This window comes from Protopterus annectens, chromosome 11.part0, assembly GCF_019279795.1.
Source record: "Protopterus annectens isolate FY-2018-M chromosome 11.part0, PAN1.0, whole genome shotgun sequence".
Classification (NCBI taxonomy): Eukaryota; Metazoa; Chordata; order Ceratodontiformes; family Protopteridae; genus Protopterus; species Protopterus annectens.
This window is the reverse complement of record NC_056745.1, coordinates 338,154,131-338,168,906: the sequence shown is the minus strand read 5'-3', so window position 1 is coordinate 338,168,906 and position 14,776 is coordinate 338,154,131. Positions and strand designations below refer to the sequence as shown.

The following is a 14,776-nucleotide window of genomic DNA, read 5'->3' as shown; positions in this document are numbered from 1 at the left end:
GACATTGGAATGGCTACAGGGGGACTCTGGTGCCATATTTTAGTTGTCTGTTCTTCAGTTTGCTTTTGAAAGTTGGTATCCCATAATTCCATTGGAGTGGGTGGGGTTACATAATTATGTATGTAAATTTTATGTTAATCAGCGTACAGATTTGTACCTATTTTTCATGGGCCTTGTCCAGATTTTTGATATTTCCAGGTTGAGAGGTATGTATACACACACACACACACACACACATATATATATATATATATATATATATATATATATATATATATATATATATATATATATCTATATTTATATATATATATATTTTTTTTTTTTTTGCTCCCCATTTGGGGGGCACCTGACATCTGGGGCAAGAAAAACTGATGTAATGGCATCGGCTGCATGTTTTATACCCCTGACGACCTGACGTCATGGAAGAAGGGACAGCAACCGATGCAGGACCCAAGACTTTGTTAATCAGGCCGACTGAGGGCAACCTGCCAGCAGATTACCCCAAATGTAATGACTGCAGCAGTGAATACACTCGAACATCTACATTTATGGTAAGTGTATACAACTGTACATTTTACCCCTTTGCGAGGTGTCTCAGCTGCATTTTTCCCTTACCACCACTTCTGTGTAAGTGAGGCCTTTGCTTGCAGCTACTGTATCAAGTCAGTACTGGTCTAGCCCTACTCACACTTGTAGGTACTCTCCTCAGATAGAACCGCCTCTATTATCCCTGACCTCTCTTCCACAGATTCTGACAACCATGGACGGACAATTTCCTATGGTTTCTCTTGCTATTCTGGTTGATATGGGCATCCTGAGACAGTGTAGCAACTGTCTTATGTACACAGACAACCCTCTCTTACTACCACCTAGGAACACAGTATGTGAGAGATGCAATTACATTAAGAACCTAGAATCCCTGCTGTCTCATTCAAAAGCAGTGCATCTGGCACTGAGAAGGTTGTCTGCGCAAACACTACGAACACCCCCACCTCTAACACCACCCACACCTGTACAACACACTCCTACATATGCGGAGGTTCTCAACAAAAGCACACCTAAATAAAGGAGACCTCTGAAGCAAACACACACACACATCACAACCCACAACACCAAGCATCACACGTAGTACACACGTCTGTGTGTCTCAGCCTCTAAGGCCCAACCACAAACCCGACATACTAGTCATAGGAGAGACTTATCATGAGACGCACAGATGTGCCCCTCAGCAGGCTAGACAAGGAGAAAGTCACGGTAAGTTGCTTATCAGGTGCTAGAATCTGCCATGTCACTCCCGCAGTCATGTTTCTTAACAGGTACTGTTATGACTCTGTCATAGTCCATGTTGGTGTGAATGACTTGAGACATACCTGTCTGGACTATATGAAGAGAGACATGATTGAACTCACTGAATATGTGTCCCAGGCAGGTGTGTCCTTAGCTGTAAGCAGCATCTTACCATCACCCAAAATTATGCCTCTATTCAAACAGAAAATGATTGACTTTAACAATTGGCTTAGTTTCTGATGTCATTCCAAGGGGATCCAGTACCTGAGAGCTTGGGAGGGCATGATTGACAGACCATGATGCTTTGCCATAGATGACCTTCATCTGTCTCCCCTGGGTTCAGGCTTCTGGCAAAGGTTCTTGCCTCCTCCATAGTGCCATTTTTAGGCAAAGTTATGAGCACAAAATTACCAACATGAAAAATTCTAAATGAAATTTAAAGGTCATGCTGCTAAACGCTAGGAGTCTTAGCATGAAACTGCACTCATTGCAAGCATTCCTGTTCCTGGAGGATGCTGACATTTGTGCAGTCACTGAAACCTGTTTTAAAGCTGCAGAGAGCACCCCAGCCTTACCTGGTTACTCATCCTACCATAATTTCAGACCCCAAATGGAAGGCTACAAAGCCAAAGGAGGTGGAGTTTCAATATTTATCAAAGACATACACACCTCCAGGCTGGTCAAACAGTATGACACACAGGAGACACTCCAAGTGCAGTTAACTGTTGTCAAAACACCTATTCAAATCATAGCTACAGACCCCCAATCATTAGTCAAGATGCCCACTCCACTTATTTAGACTTACTTGAATCCATCAAAGTTCAACCCTCTACACTGATCCTGGGTGACTTTAACTACCCAACCATAGAGTGGAAGACCTATTCTAGCCCAAACATGAATGCCAGGAGATTCCTCGACTTCGTCAATGCCAGTGCATTGGATCAGCTGGTCAACACCCCTACAAGAGGTGAAAATATCCTGGACCTAGTCCTAACCAATATGAGTAATATCCTGGACCTAGTCCTAACCAATATGAGTAGCCACTGTAGCACCCCTACAGTGTCATCCTCCTTGGCAAGATTCAACCATAAAGCAATCACTTTCGAAGCCACCATCTCCCCTGACCCCTACCCCCTTGTCAGGGTCAAACAAAAAAACTTTTCAAAAGCTGACTACTGTCTCCTGAGTGCAAGTATAAGCAGGATGTTCATTGTGTTACCCTGCTGCAGTCATCACACTTGGGTTATCCTGTTGTCAGGCGGTCCCGCAGTCGGCCTGAATTCCAAAGTCTTGGTCTGGCGTCGGTTGCTGTCGCTTCTTCCCTGACGTCAGTGCGCCAGGGGTATATAGGAGGCATCCGACGCCATTTTCTTCAGTCTTTCTTGCCACGCAGTGCCCGAAGCAGAAGCAGTTCGCAAGTGCCGGTCGGCCGACTCCTGAGAATTTCGAAGTCGAATTTCAGATCCGAAGTCTTCAATAAAGCTAAGTATCCCGTTGGGGAAACTTTTCTTGCCTCAGACCGATGCCAGAAAAAGTTAACAATTGTATTTCTTGTGGGAAGCAAATACCTCATAAGGACTTTCATTCTTATTGTATACCTTGCCTAGGCCCAGACCACGACGTCACTGGTTGTCGGTTTTGTGCTAGGTTCAATAAGCGAACTATAAAGCTACGCTTTGATTTCGCACAACACTACTTCGGTAGGAAATTTAATTACACTATGCCGTCGGAGCAACCGACTACCGGCGTGCACAAAAAACGCAAAGATAAGGACAGGCGGCCTAGATCCAAGCCAGACTCCGAGGCCTCGGCTGGGCCGGTTCACCGGTTTTCAGTGAGGTGCCTACGCAGCCCCTGGCTACTGCAGAATTGGAATCCCAGACCGCTTCGGATTCTCTGGCGGAGAGTTCTAGGCCGACACAGCCATTTTCTTTAGGCCCTACCGACGACACTGCAGAAGGAGAAGCCAGTGCTGCAGAAACACCTTCGGTTTCTGAAGGTGTCTTCAGACCGACTACTCTCACCATAAAATATTATGCTAAGCTTAAGACTCCTCTAAAACCTAAAAAGACTGCACTTCAGTCTCCAGTTCAAGGCCCCATGCCTAAGAAACAGATGCTTAAAATGGCTGAAGATTTGATTTCTTTAATCAGGTGTTCCCAACCCCCACCCGACAAAAGGCCTAGACAAGAGGAGGATTATGCCTCCTCTGATCAAGTGATCAGGCTCCTCTGAGGAACAAGATTACTCCTTTCCCCCTTATGAAGATTCTGATGCTGAGGATTCCATTCCCTCAGCTTCTCCCCCTAAAGACTATTCCTTTGGGGAAACCTTACATACCATGAGGGAACATTTCCACTGGGAAGGTCAGGACTACTCCGACTCAAAGAAAAGGCTCAGAGAGTTTCTTTTACTCCCCCAGCACAGACCATTTGCTATCCCCCCCAGTTTTAGACATTGTGGATGATCTTTACTTAGAATCTAGTCTAAATCCAGATTCTCTGCCTCCTGCTCCAGCCAAACCAGATAGATACTATAGAGTGCCTGACTCACACAAATTCCTTTACAAAAGCCCTGTTGCTGACCCAGAGACTATCTCCCAGGGTCCCAAAGGGGCTAAGGCTTCTATGGCTAAAAATCCTGTACCCTCTGAAAGGGACTCCAGAGCACTAGATAGGTGGGGGAAGGTTTACACCTCAGCTACTCTAGCTATGAGATCACTAAATTGTCAATTTCACATGCTTAAATACCAGCAATTCCTAATGTCTCAAATAAAACAAAAGATGAGCACACACCCTCAACAGTCTGAATTCAAGGAAATGCAGGATATGTTGCATGCAGCTGAACAGGTGGGCAAACATACTTTACAATGTGGATTTGATTCCTTGGAAGCTTCCTGTAGAGCAGCTGTTACTGGGTCTGTTTTACGTAGGCATGCTTGGTTAAAGGAACAAACTCTGCCTGATCATGTTAAAGCAAAGTTACTAGATGCACCCTTACAGCAGGATGTCCTATTTGAGGTTAAAGCAGAAGAAGTCTTAAAGAAAATGGAGGATAAGGCAAAATCTATGCAGACGGTCAAAGATTTCTTACAGGTTCAGCCCCCAAGCTTCAGCAGAAATTGGCCAACAAAAAATTGGTCCCTTCCAGCTACTGACAGACCACAGAGGGGTAAATACAGACGTCCAAGGGGCAGAGGACAAGCACAAACCCATTACAAACCTCGACAATGGGGCACTGCAACACAGAAGGGAGGAGAAGACAGGTCCCAAACTACTAGAAGGCAAACACAATGACTTAAACCTCAAATTGCCAAGCAAAACTCTCTTGGCAGCTCCCTTGGGAGGAAAATTAGCACTTTTTACAGACAACTGGCGCATCGTCACAAAGGACAAATGGGTCCTAGACATTATCTCACAAGGATACAGATTCCATTTCCACACCCTGCCAACGATAAAAGGAATGCCAAACCTGCCACAAAATCAATGGGCAGAGGCACAAAAACAAATAACAGCTCTCATGGACATGAGAGCCATTCAACTGGTACCTACACGGGAGCAAGGCCAAGGATGTTACTCAAGGCTCTTTCTAGTCCTCAGAAAGGACAATGCTTGAAGACCCATTCTGGACCTTTCAGTTCTAAACACCTTCTTACAAGTACTCAAATTCAAGATGCTAACACTACAGTAGCTTCTTCCCATGTTGGGCAAGAAAACATGTCTAGTAACGTTGGACCTCAAGGAGGCATACCTGCATGTCCCTATCAGACAAAATTGCAGGTTCAACCCATTACCAATTCTCTGCACTGCCCTTTGGCTTATCCACTGCACCCAGAGTCTTCACAAAATGCCTGGCACCAGTAATTGCATACTGCAGACAAAGAGGAATTCAAATATGCCCATACCTGGACGACTGCCTCATCCAAGCAGAAAGCAAGGACATTCTCTTACAACATCTGGCTTTTGGAAAACACCTTCTAAGTTGCCTAGGGTACACAGTAAACGAAAAGAAATCAAAACTAGTATTCTCACAAAATATGACATTCCTGGGTGCCAGCTTGAATACAACGGCCCAGATGGCTTATCTGACACCAGACAAACAAGTACAACTGACTCAATACTTGAAAACAATGGCAACAAAGACCAACTCCCTGCAAGAAAAATTCTGCAGGCCTTGGGCTTCATGGCATCTTGCATACTACTAATACCATTTCCAAAACTGCATATGAGGAAATTACAGTGGTACCTAAAAAGCGTATGGACTCAACACAGCCACAGTTTGGACACAATGATATCTCTCATTCCCTGCCTTCAACAAGAGTTTCTATGGTGGTCACAGGCATGTCACCTCAACAAGGGTCAGCCTTTCATCTTACCCCCAGCCAGGCAAACTATGACAACAGATGCATCGGACTATGCCTGGGGGGCACACATGGCAGGATGGTGCGTTCAAGGCATATGGACTGCAGATCAAAGGAATCTGCACATCAATCAAAAAGAAATGCTAGCTGTACAGAATTCCCTGACAGCCTTCAAGGACCTCTTACATCCAGGACAGCTTACAATAAGGACGGACAACACCACAGTAATGTGGTACATAAACAAACAAGAGGGTACACACTCCTACCCTCTATGCAGGCAAGCAATGACCTTGTGGAACACAGCACTGGCTTACCAAGTTCAATTACAAGCTCAATTCCTGCCAGGAAAAAAGTACACATTGGCAGACGACCTAAGTAGAAACATCATGGATCCTCACGAGTGGAAACTGGATCCACAAGTATTTGCAATGATAACTCAAAAATGGGGGCACCCAGACATAGTTTTGGGGGCTGGCAAACAGGTCTGTCAGCTAACAAAATTTTGTACAAGGACATTTCACCATCAAGCTTGGAATGTGGATGCACTCTCATTCAGTTGGAAAAACCTGACAGTATATGCCTTCCCGCCATTGCCCCTTCTCACAAAGGTGCTGCTGAAAGTCAGGATGGAGAGACCCCGAATGATACTCATTGCCCCAGACTGGCCTCGCCAGCACTGGTACCCACTATTAAGGAATATGACCCAGGGCCCACCATGGATTTTACCACAAATTACTCATCTGCTCACACAGCAAGACAGTCAGATTCTACACAGCCAACTCAAAACCTTAAATTTGGCTGCATGGCAAATCACCTAAGCAACCAGCCAGCTCCTCTTTCTCAAGCTGTTATGGATGTTATTCTGGAAGCCAGGAGGCCCAGCACCAGGAAGGCCTACTCAGACAAATGGAAAAGGTTTTGCGCCTGGAACCAAGCTAAAGGCCAAAATACCCTTCAGCCAGACATACCTCAGATTCTACAATATTTAACTGAGATGTTACACAAAGGGCTTTCTTTTTCATCTATTAAAATCCACGCCTCCGCTATTTCAGCTCACTACAACACGGATCCTCCCTTATTTTCACATCCGCTTCTAAGGCAGTTTCTCAGAGGGGCCAAAAACATTAGGCCTCCCAGGCGAGCACCAACACCAACCCGGGACCTCAATTTTGTTCTGGAAAAACTTACACTACCTCCTTTAGAACCAGCTTTCTCAGCTGACTTAAAGTTTATATCATGGAAGACTGCCCTGCTGCTAGCAATAACTTCAGCCAGAAGAGTCTCAGAGCTTCAGGCACTAATGGCAGTAGAGCCTTTCCTCATTTTTCATCAAGACATAGTTTCTCTATGAACTAACCCCTCCTTTATGCCTAAGGTGGTATCCAGTGTGTCTCTAAATCAAACCATCTATTTACCCACCTTCTTCTCAAATCCACAGAACAAAGGAGAAAAACTCCTGCACTCCTTGGACATTCACAGGCAACTACGTTACTACTTAGATAAAACTAAGGTTTTCAGAAAATCTGACCAGCTCTTTGTATCCTATGCTACAGCTTCACAAGGAAAGGCCATCTCAAAACAGACCATTTCCAAATGGATAGGACATTGCATTCGTTTATGCTACACCCACCATGGAAAACCAGATGTTCATCGTGCATACAGCTGCAGTAATCACAGATGGGTTCTCTGCCGTCAGGCTGTCCCTCGGTCGGCCGAATTCCAAAGTCTAGGTCCGGCGTCGGTTGTTGTCGCTTTCTCTCCTGACATCAGTGAGGCCGGTGTATATAAGACACAGCCGACGCCATGTTCTCCAGTCTTTTTTGCCGCGCGGTGCCCGAAGCAGAAGCAGTTCGCAAGTGCCGGTCGGCCAGCTCCTGAATTATGAAAATATTGGAAACCGAAGTCTTCATTAAAGCTAAGTACCCCATTGGGGAAACTTTTCTTGCCTCAGACCGATGTCAGAAAAAGTTAATAATTGTATTTCTTGTGGGAAGCAAATACCGCATAAGGATTTCCATTCCCTGTGCATACCTTGTTTAGGCCCAGACCACGACGTCTCGGGCTGTCGCTTTTGCGCTACCTTCAATAAACGCACTATTAAGCGTTGGGCGGAGTTCGCCCAACACTATTTTGGTAAAGCCTTTGATTATAAAATGTCGTCAGACACTCCGACTACCGTTTTGTCCAAAGAATGCAAGGACAAGGACCGACACGCAAGGCCCGCGGTCCCCGCCGACACCACACCAAAACAGGCTACACGTGGTCCGGTTCTCAGTGAGACGCCTTTGCAGTCCCTGACTACCGACGACACTCCTTTGGCGGTGTCCCCTGTACCCGAGACCGCTGGGACCTCGGCCCTTTCCCAGACTACAACCACCGAAGCCTTTGCTAATGTTGAGCCTACTAATGTGGACAGGTCCACATCCACCTATGGTGTCTTTAGACCCTCATCTTCTTTTTCTATTAAGGCCTTTACTAAATCCAAAGCAGCCAGGCATCCCAAGAGGCCTGTTGCACAGGGCCCATCTCCAGCTCCCATACCTAAAAAATAGATGCTTAAAATGGCTGAGGATTTAATTACTCTTATCAGGGGTTCTCAACCCCCTCCAGACAAGAGACCCAGAGTGGAGGAAGATTCTCCTTCTGATCAGGGATCCATTTTATCAGAACATTCTGATTTAGAGGAACACTCTTACTCCCCTTTTGAGGATTCGGATGCAGAGCAGTCCATTCCTTCTGTTTCTCCTCCTGAGGATTTTTCCTTTGGGGAAACCTTGCACACTTTGAGGGAACACTTCCATTGGGAAGGCCAAGACTTTTCAGATTCCAAGAAAAGACTTAGGGAATTTCTTTTGTTACCTCAACACAGACCTCTGGCGATACCCCCTGTTTTGGACATACTTGATGATGTTTACTCGGAGGCTTGCCTTAACCCGGATTCTCTGCCTCCTGCACCAGTCAAACCTGATAGGTACTACAGAGTACCTAACTCTCACCAATTTCTCTTCAAAAGCCATAATGCTGACCCTGAAACCATTTCACAAGGCCTCAAGGGATTGAAGGCCTCCACTGCCAAGAATCCACTACCTGCAGAAAGGGAGTCAAGATCTTTAGAAAGGTGGGGAAAAAAGGTATATACCTCGGCCACCCTAGCCATGAGGGCCTTAAATTGTCAGTTTCATATGCTTAAATATCAACAGTTCCTGTTATCACAATTAAGGAATAAAATGTCTCAACCTGAACAACCAGATTTAAAGGAGTTACAGGATATGATGCATAGTGCAGAGCAAGTGGGTAAACACACCTTACAATGTGGTTATGATGCCCTAGAGGCCTCAAGTAGAGCGGCTGCTACAGGATCAGTCATTCGCAGACATGCCTGGCTTAGGGAACAAAACTTGCCTGATCATGTGAAAGCTAAACTTCTAGATGCTCCTTTACAAAAGGATGTGCTGTTTGGTACTAATGCTGAGGAGATACTACGGAAAATGGAAGAAAAAGCCAAATCTATGCAAACTGTCAAAGCTTTTTTACAGGTCCAACCACCACGTTTTAGCAAAAATTGGCCTTCAAAAAACTGGTCTTTTCCAGCCACTGACAAGCCCCAAAGAGGTAGATACAGACGCACAAGGGGCAGAGGGCAATCACAAGGATCATATAGAGGCCGACAATGGCAAACTCCAGCACCAAGAGGTGGCGAAGACAGTGCACAACAGTACAGGAAGCAAACCCAGTGACTCCCTCATTTCCATGCCAAGCATGTCTCAGCTGGCAGCACCTTTGGGAGGAAAGCTAGCATTATTTGCAAGCAATTGGCATATTGTCACAACAGACAAATGGATCCTGGACATTATAAACAGTGGCTACAAATTTCAATTTCACACTCTTCCAAAAATGAGAGGCATGCCAAACCTGCCACAAAATCAAAGGGCAGAGGCACAACTACAAATTTCAAAGCTCATAAGCATGAGAGCTATTCAAGAGGTACCTACTCACGAACAAGGTCAAGGTTTTTATTCAAGACCTTTTCTGGTACCAAGGAAAGGATCCGACTGGAGACCCATTTTGGACTTATCCATCCTAAACACATTTCTACTCGTACCAAAATTCAAGATGCTCACATTACAGCAGCTTCTTCCCATGCTGGGCAAGGAGTTTTGGCTGGTAACATTGGACCTCAAGGAGGCATACCTGCATGTCCCAATCAGACAAAGCTGCAGAAGATACCTCATATTTCTTACAGGTTCAATCCACTATCAGTTCTCTGCATTGCCCTTTGGCTTATCTACTGCGCCCAGAATATTCACAAAGTGCCTGGCATCAGTGATTGCCTACTGCAGACTTCAAGGGATACAAATCTACCCTTATTTGGACGACTGCCTGATCCAAGTGGACAGCAAGCACATACTTCTGGAACATCTGGCATATGTGACACGGTTACTGCATTCTCTGGGATACACAATCAACAAAGAGAAATCAAGGCTAAAACCATCTCAGGAAATAACTTTCCTGGGTGCCAACTTGGACACAAACACCCAGATGGCCTACCTTACGCCAGAAAAACAGGGGCAACTATCTCAGTACTTCAAAATACTAGCAAAAAGTACCAGGCTTACTGCAAGGAAAATCCTGCAGGCTCTGGGATTCATGGCATCTTGCATTCTTTTAATCCCATGTGCAAAGCTGCATATGAGGAAACTTCAATGGTACCTAAAAAACCTATGGTCTCAACACAGTCACAGTTTGGAAACAATAATACCAATAATTCCATGTTTGCAAAAGGAATTTCTATGGTGGGCCCAAGCATGTCAAGCAAACACAGGCCTCCCATTCTGCAAGCCTCAAGCGAAGCAAGTCATCACAACAGACGCCTCAGATTACGCCTGGGGGGGGGGGGCGCACATGACGGACAGGTGCATTCAGGGCAAATGGTCCCAAAAGGAAAAGCACCTTCACATCAATCAAAAAGAAATGCTAGCAGTAATAAATGCAATTACAGCTTTCAAGGACTTCTGCATCCAGGACAATTACTGATAAGAACAGACAACACCACAGTGATGTGGTACATAAACAAACAAGGAGGAACACATTCATACCCCTTGTGCAGACTAGCCATGACTCTTTGGAACTTGGCCCTGGAATGGCAAATCGAACTTCAAGCACAGTACTTGCCAGGATTGGAAAACACGCTGGCAGACAATCTAAGCAGAAATATGACAGATCACACAAATGGAAGTTACATCCTCAGGTGTTTACAGAAATAATCCAAGCATGGGGGAGGCCAGACATAGATCTTTTTGCCTCCCACAGGAATCATCAATTGGAAAAGTTTTGTTAGAGGACCTTTCATCCAAAGGCCTGGAGAGTGGACGCCCTTTCATTCAGTTGGACAACATGGACAGTTTACGCATTCCCACCTCTGCCTCTTCTGCCCAATGTGCTTTCGAAAGCAAGAGCAGACAGACCGAAGATGATACTGATTGCTCCAGATTGGCCAAGGCAACACTGGTACCCACTCCTGAGGAGTCTAACACATACTCCTCCCTGGTCCCTGCCTCTAATGCCTCTTCTGCTGACTCAGCACAGCTACAAAACTCTTCACAGTCAGCTGAAAACACTCAATCTCGCTGCATGGAAAATTCCTTAACACCACAACAGACCCTACTCTCCAAGGAGGTGCAGGATGTCATTTTGGAGACCAGAAGGCCATCTACTAGAAAAGCTTACTCTGCAAAATGGAAGCAGTTTTGCTCTTGGAATGAGAAAAAAGGCTAGGACCCTAGAAAACTGAACTTGCCTCAGGTATTACAGTATCTAGCTGAGCTGCTGAACAGTGGACTTTCATTTTCTTCCATAAAAATCCATGCCTCAGCCATTTCTGCAGAATTCAACACGGATCCTCCTTTATTTTCTCACCCACTCTTACGGCAGTTCCTCAGAGGGGCTAAGAATATAAGACCACCAAGGAAACAACCAATACCAGCCTGGGATCTTAATTACATACTAGAAAAATTAACATTGCCTCCTTTTGAACCAGCTGCCTCAACAGATTTGCAATATTTGTCCTGGAAAACTGCCTTCCTTCTGGCTATCACTTCAGCTCGTAGAGTTTCGGAACTACAGGCCCTCATGGCGGTGCAGCCCTTTCTCATCTTCCATCAGGACAGGGTTTCCCTTCGTACCAACCCATCATTTATGCCTAAAGTGGTATCCAGGGTAGCTTTAAATCAAGCCATACACCTTCCTACCTTTTACCCCAATCCTCAAAACAAAGGGGAAAGGCTGCTACATTCTTTAGACATCCATAGGCAGCTACATTACTATTTTACAGAACAAAGCCCATCAGGAAATCAGAACAACTCTTTGTGTCCTATGTTGTAGGGGCTCAAGGGAAGCCAGTTTCCAAGCAGACTATTTCTAAGTGGATAGGCCACTGCATACGGTTTTGTTATTCCTATCATGGGAAATCTGTTCCTACATCAGATCTCACTCCACCAGGGCCACAGCTACCTCTACAGCCTTCCTCAGAGGAGTTCCTACCAAAGATATTTTGGAGGCAGCCACTTGGAGTTCTGTACACACCTTCACAAAACACTACCACCTGCCTTTATATTCCAGAACAAGAGCAGGCTTTGCCACTGCTGTTTTACAGGGCATTCTGGCTCAACCCAGTTCCTCCTAGTACCTACCACCCTGTGCGTAGCTTTGGGACTCTACCCATCTGTGATTACTGCAGCTGTATGCACGATGAACATAGTGCAGTTTTGTACCTACCATAAATGTAGATGTTCGAGTGCTAATACAGCTGCAGTACAGGATGTCCTTCAAGGATGCATCTGCAGTCCTAACAAATGGGTTGTCCTGTCGTCAGGCAGCCCTTCGGTCGGCCGGATTCCAAAGTCTGGGTCTGGCCTCGGCTGATGTCGCACTTCACCCGACGTCATAGCTGCAGTTATTCGGGTATAAAGGCCTCAGCCGACGCCATCTTCCTCAGTCTATCTTGCCGCGTGGCGCCCGAAGCAGAAGCTGTTCGCAAGTGCCGGTCGGTCAGAACCAGAGATTACTACTACCGAAGACTTCAAAAAAGCTAAGTACCCCGTTGGGGACTCTTTCTTGCCTCAGCCGATGTCAGAAAAAGTGAATAACTGTTTAACTTGTGGGAAACAAATACCTCATAAAGATTTCCACTCTTACTGCTTACCTTGTCTAGGCCCAGACCACAACGTAGCAGCTTGTCTAGCCTGTGCTTCTTTCAACCGGCAGACGCTTAGACGCCGGTCGGAATTTGCAGAGCAGTTTTTCGGCCCCGATTTTGCTTACATTATGCCGTCGGATACTCCGACTACGCAAATATCTAAAAAACGCAAGGAAAAGGACCGACACTCACGGTCCGCGGTTTCGGCCGAAACCGCGGTTAAGCCAACCGCGAGTGTCTCGGTTTCGGCTGAAACCGAGTCCACGGTACTTCCTTCGGCCGAAAGCGTTCCTCCTACCGAGGCCTCATCCAGCATGGTGGAATCTGCTTCTGAAATACCACCTGCTCTTGCAGGTTCACAGGATTTATCTGATACTATCCCTTTGGATATTTCTACTCCTGCATGTGGAGCTGCTAGGCCACCTGCATCCATGTCGATTAAGGCCTTTGCCAGGGCTAAAGCAGCAAAATCTACCAAAACTGTGCCTGCTAAGCCCCCCTCCCACCGGCCTAGCTCTAGTACACGAATGCTTAGTCTTGCAGAGGATCTCATTTCTTTGATCCGGGGATCCCAACCTCACCCAGACAGGGCCTCTCACCCACCTCCAGAGAAGAGGCCTAGAGCAGAGCCCCCTGAGCCAGTTTCTACAGATGACTCCTCTGATGAATCAGATAATTCTAACCCTCCAGAGGGCCCTTTTTCTCCTTATGAGGACTCTGATGCAGAAGAGTCCATTCCTTCTGCCTCTCCGCCTGAGGAATTTTCCTTTGGGGAAACCATGCATGCTATGAGGGGAACAATTTCATGGCAGGGCCAGGATTTTACAGACTCTAGGAAAAGGCTTAGAACCTTTCTGCATTTGCCACAGCATAGGCCTTTAGCCATTCCTCCAGTACTTACTGTTGTGGATGATGCATTTAATGATGCTTGTACTGCTCCTGATTCTCTTCCTCCGGCCCCTGCTAAGCCCGATAGGTACTACAGGGTTCCGGACACACATTATCATTTATATAAGGCTCCTCTTGCAGATCCCGAAACTATCTCCCAGGGACCCAAGGCTGTAGCAGCTACCTCTGCCAAAAACCCCCTCCCCTCTGAAAGGGAATCTAGGGCCTTAGAGAGATGGGGTAAAAAAGTTTACACTTCTGCTACTCTTTCAGCTAGAGCCCTGAACTGTCAATTCCACATGATTCAGTATCAGGAATTTATGTTAGACCAGTTAACTAAAAATCTGTCCTCGGATGAACCATTAGACAAAAAATCTGTTCAGGAAATGGTACATAACATTCAGCAGGTCAGTAATCATTCTTTAAAATGCGGCTATGATGCACTGGAGGCTTCCTTTAGATCAGCCATGACTGGCACAGTGATCAGAAGACATGCATGGTTAAAAGAGCAGTCCTTACCAGAACATGTCAAATCAAAGCTCCTAGATGCTCCGATGGATAAGCTCAATTTGTTTGGCTCCCCTGCACAACAGGTGCTCAAGTAGGTGGAAGAGAAGGCGAAATCTGTCCAGACAGTCAAGGATTTCTTGCAGGTCCAGCCTCCAAGGTTTAGCAGGAACTGGCCTTCCAAGAATTGGTCCTTTCCAGACATCCCCAGAGCTCAGAGAGGCAGGAATAGGCGCTCAAGAGGCAGGGGTCAATCCAGAGGTGCCTACAGGGGACGTCAGTGGCAGGCTAACAACCAGCGAGGTACAGCCACAGATCCAGCCACCACCACAGGACAATCACAGTGACTTGGCTCTGGCACCGCCTACCAGGGAACAACTAGAAGCACCCTTAGGCAGGAAGCTAGCCTTATTTTCAGTAAACTGGCATTACATCACAGGAGACAAATGGATTTTACATACAAAAGACCAAGGTTACAGGTTTCACTTCCATACTCTACCAAGGAAGAGAGGAATGCCAAACCTACCTCCAAATCA

At 46.0% G+C, this 14,776-nt stretch overlaps 1 protein-coding gene across 4 annotated transcripts in view; it reads left to right on the top strand.

Moving 5' to 3' along the window:
* The window catches only part of TDG (thymine DNA glycosylase), a 393,522-nt gene that overhangs the window by 244,843 nt on the left and 133,903 nt on the right, over positions 1-14,776 (top strand). The window lies entirely within an intron of this gene.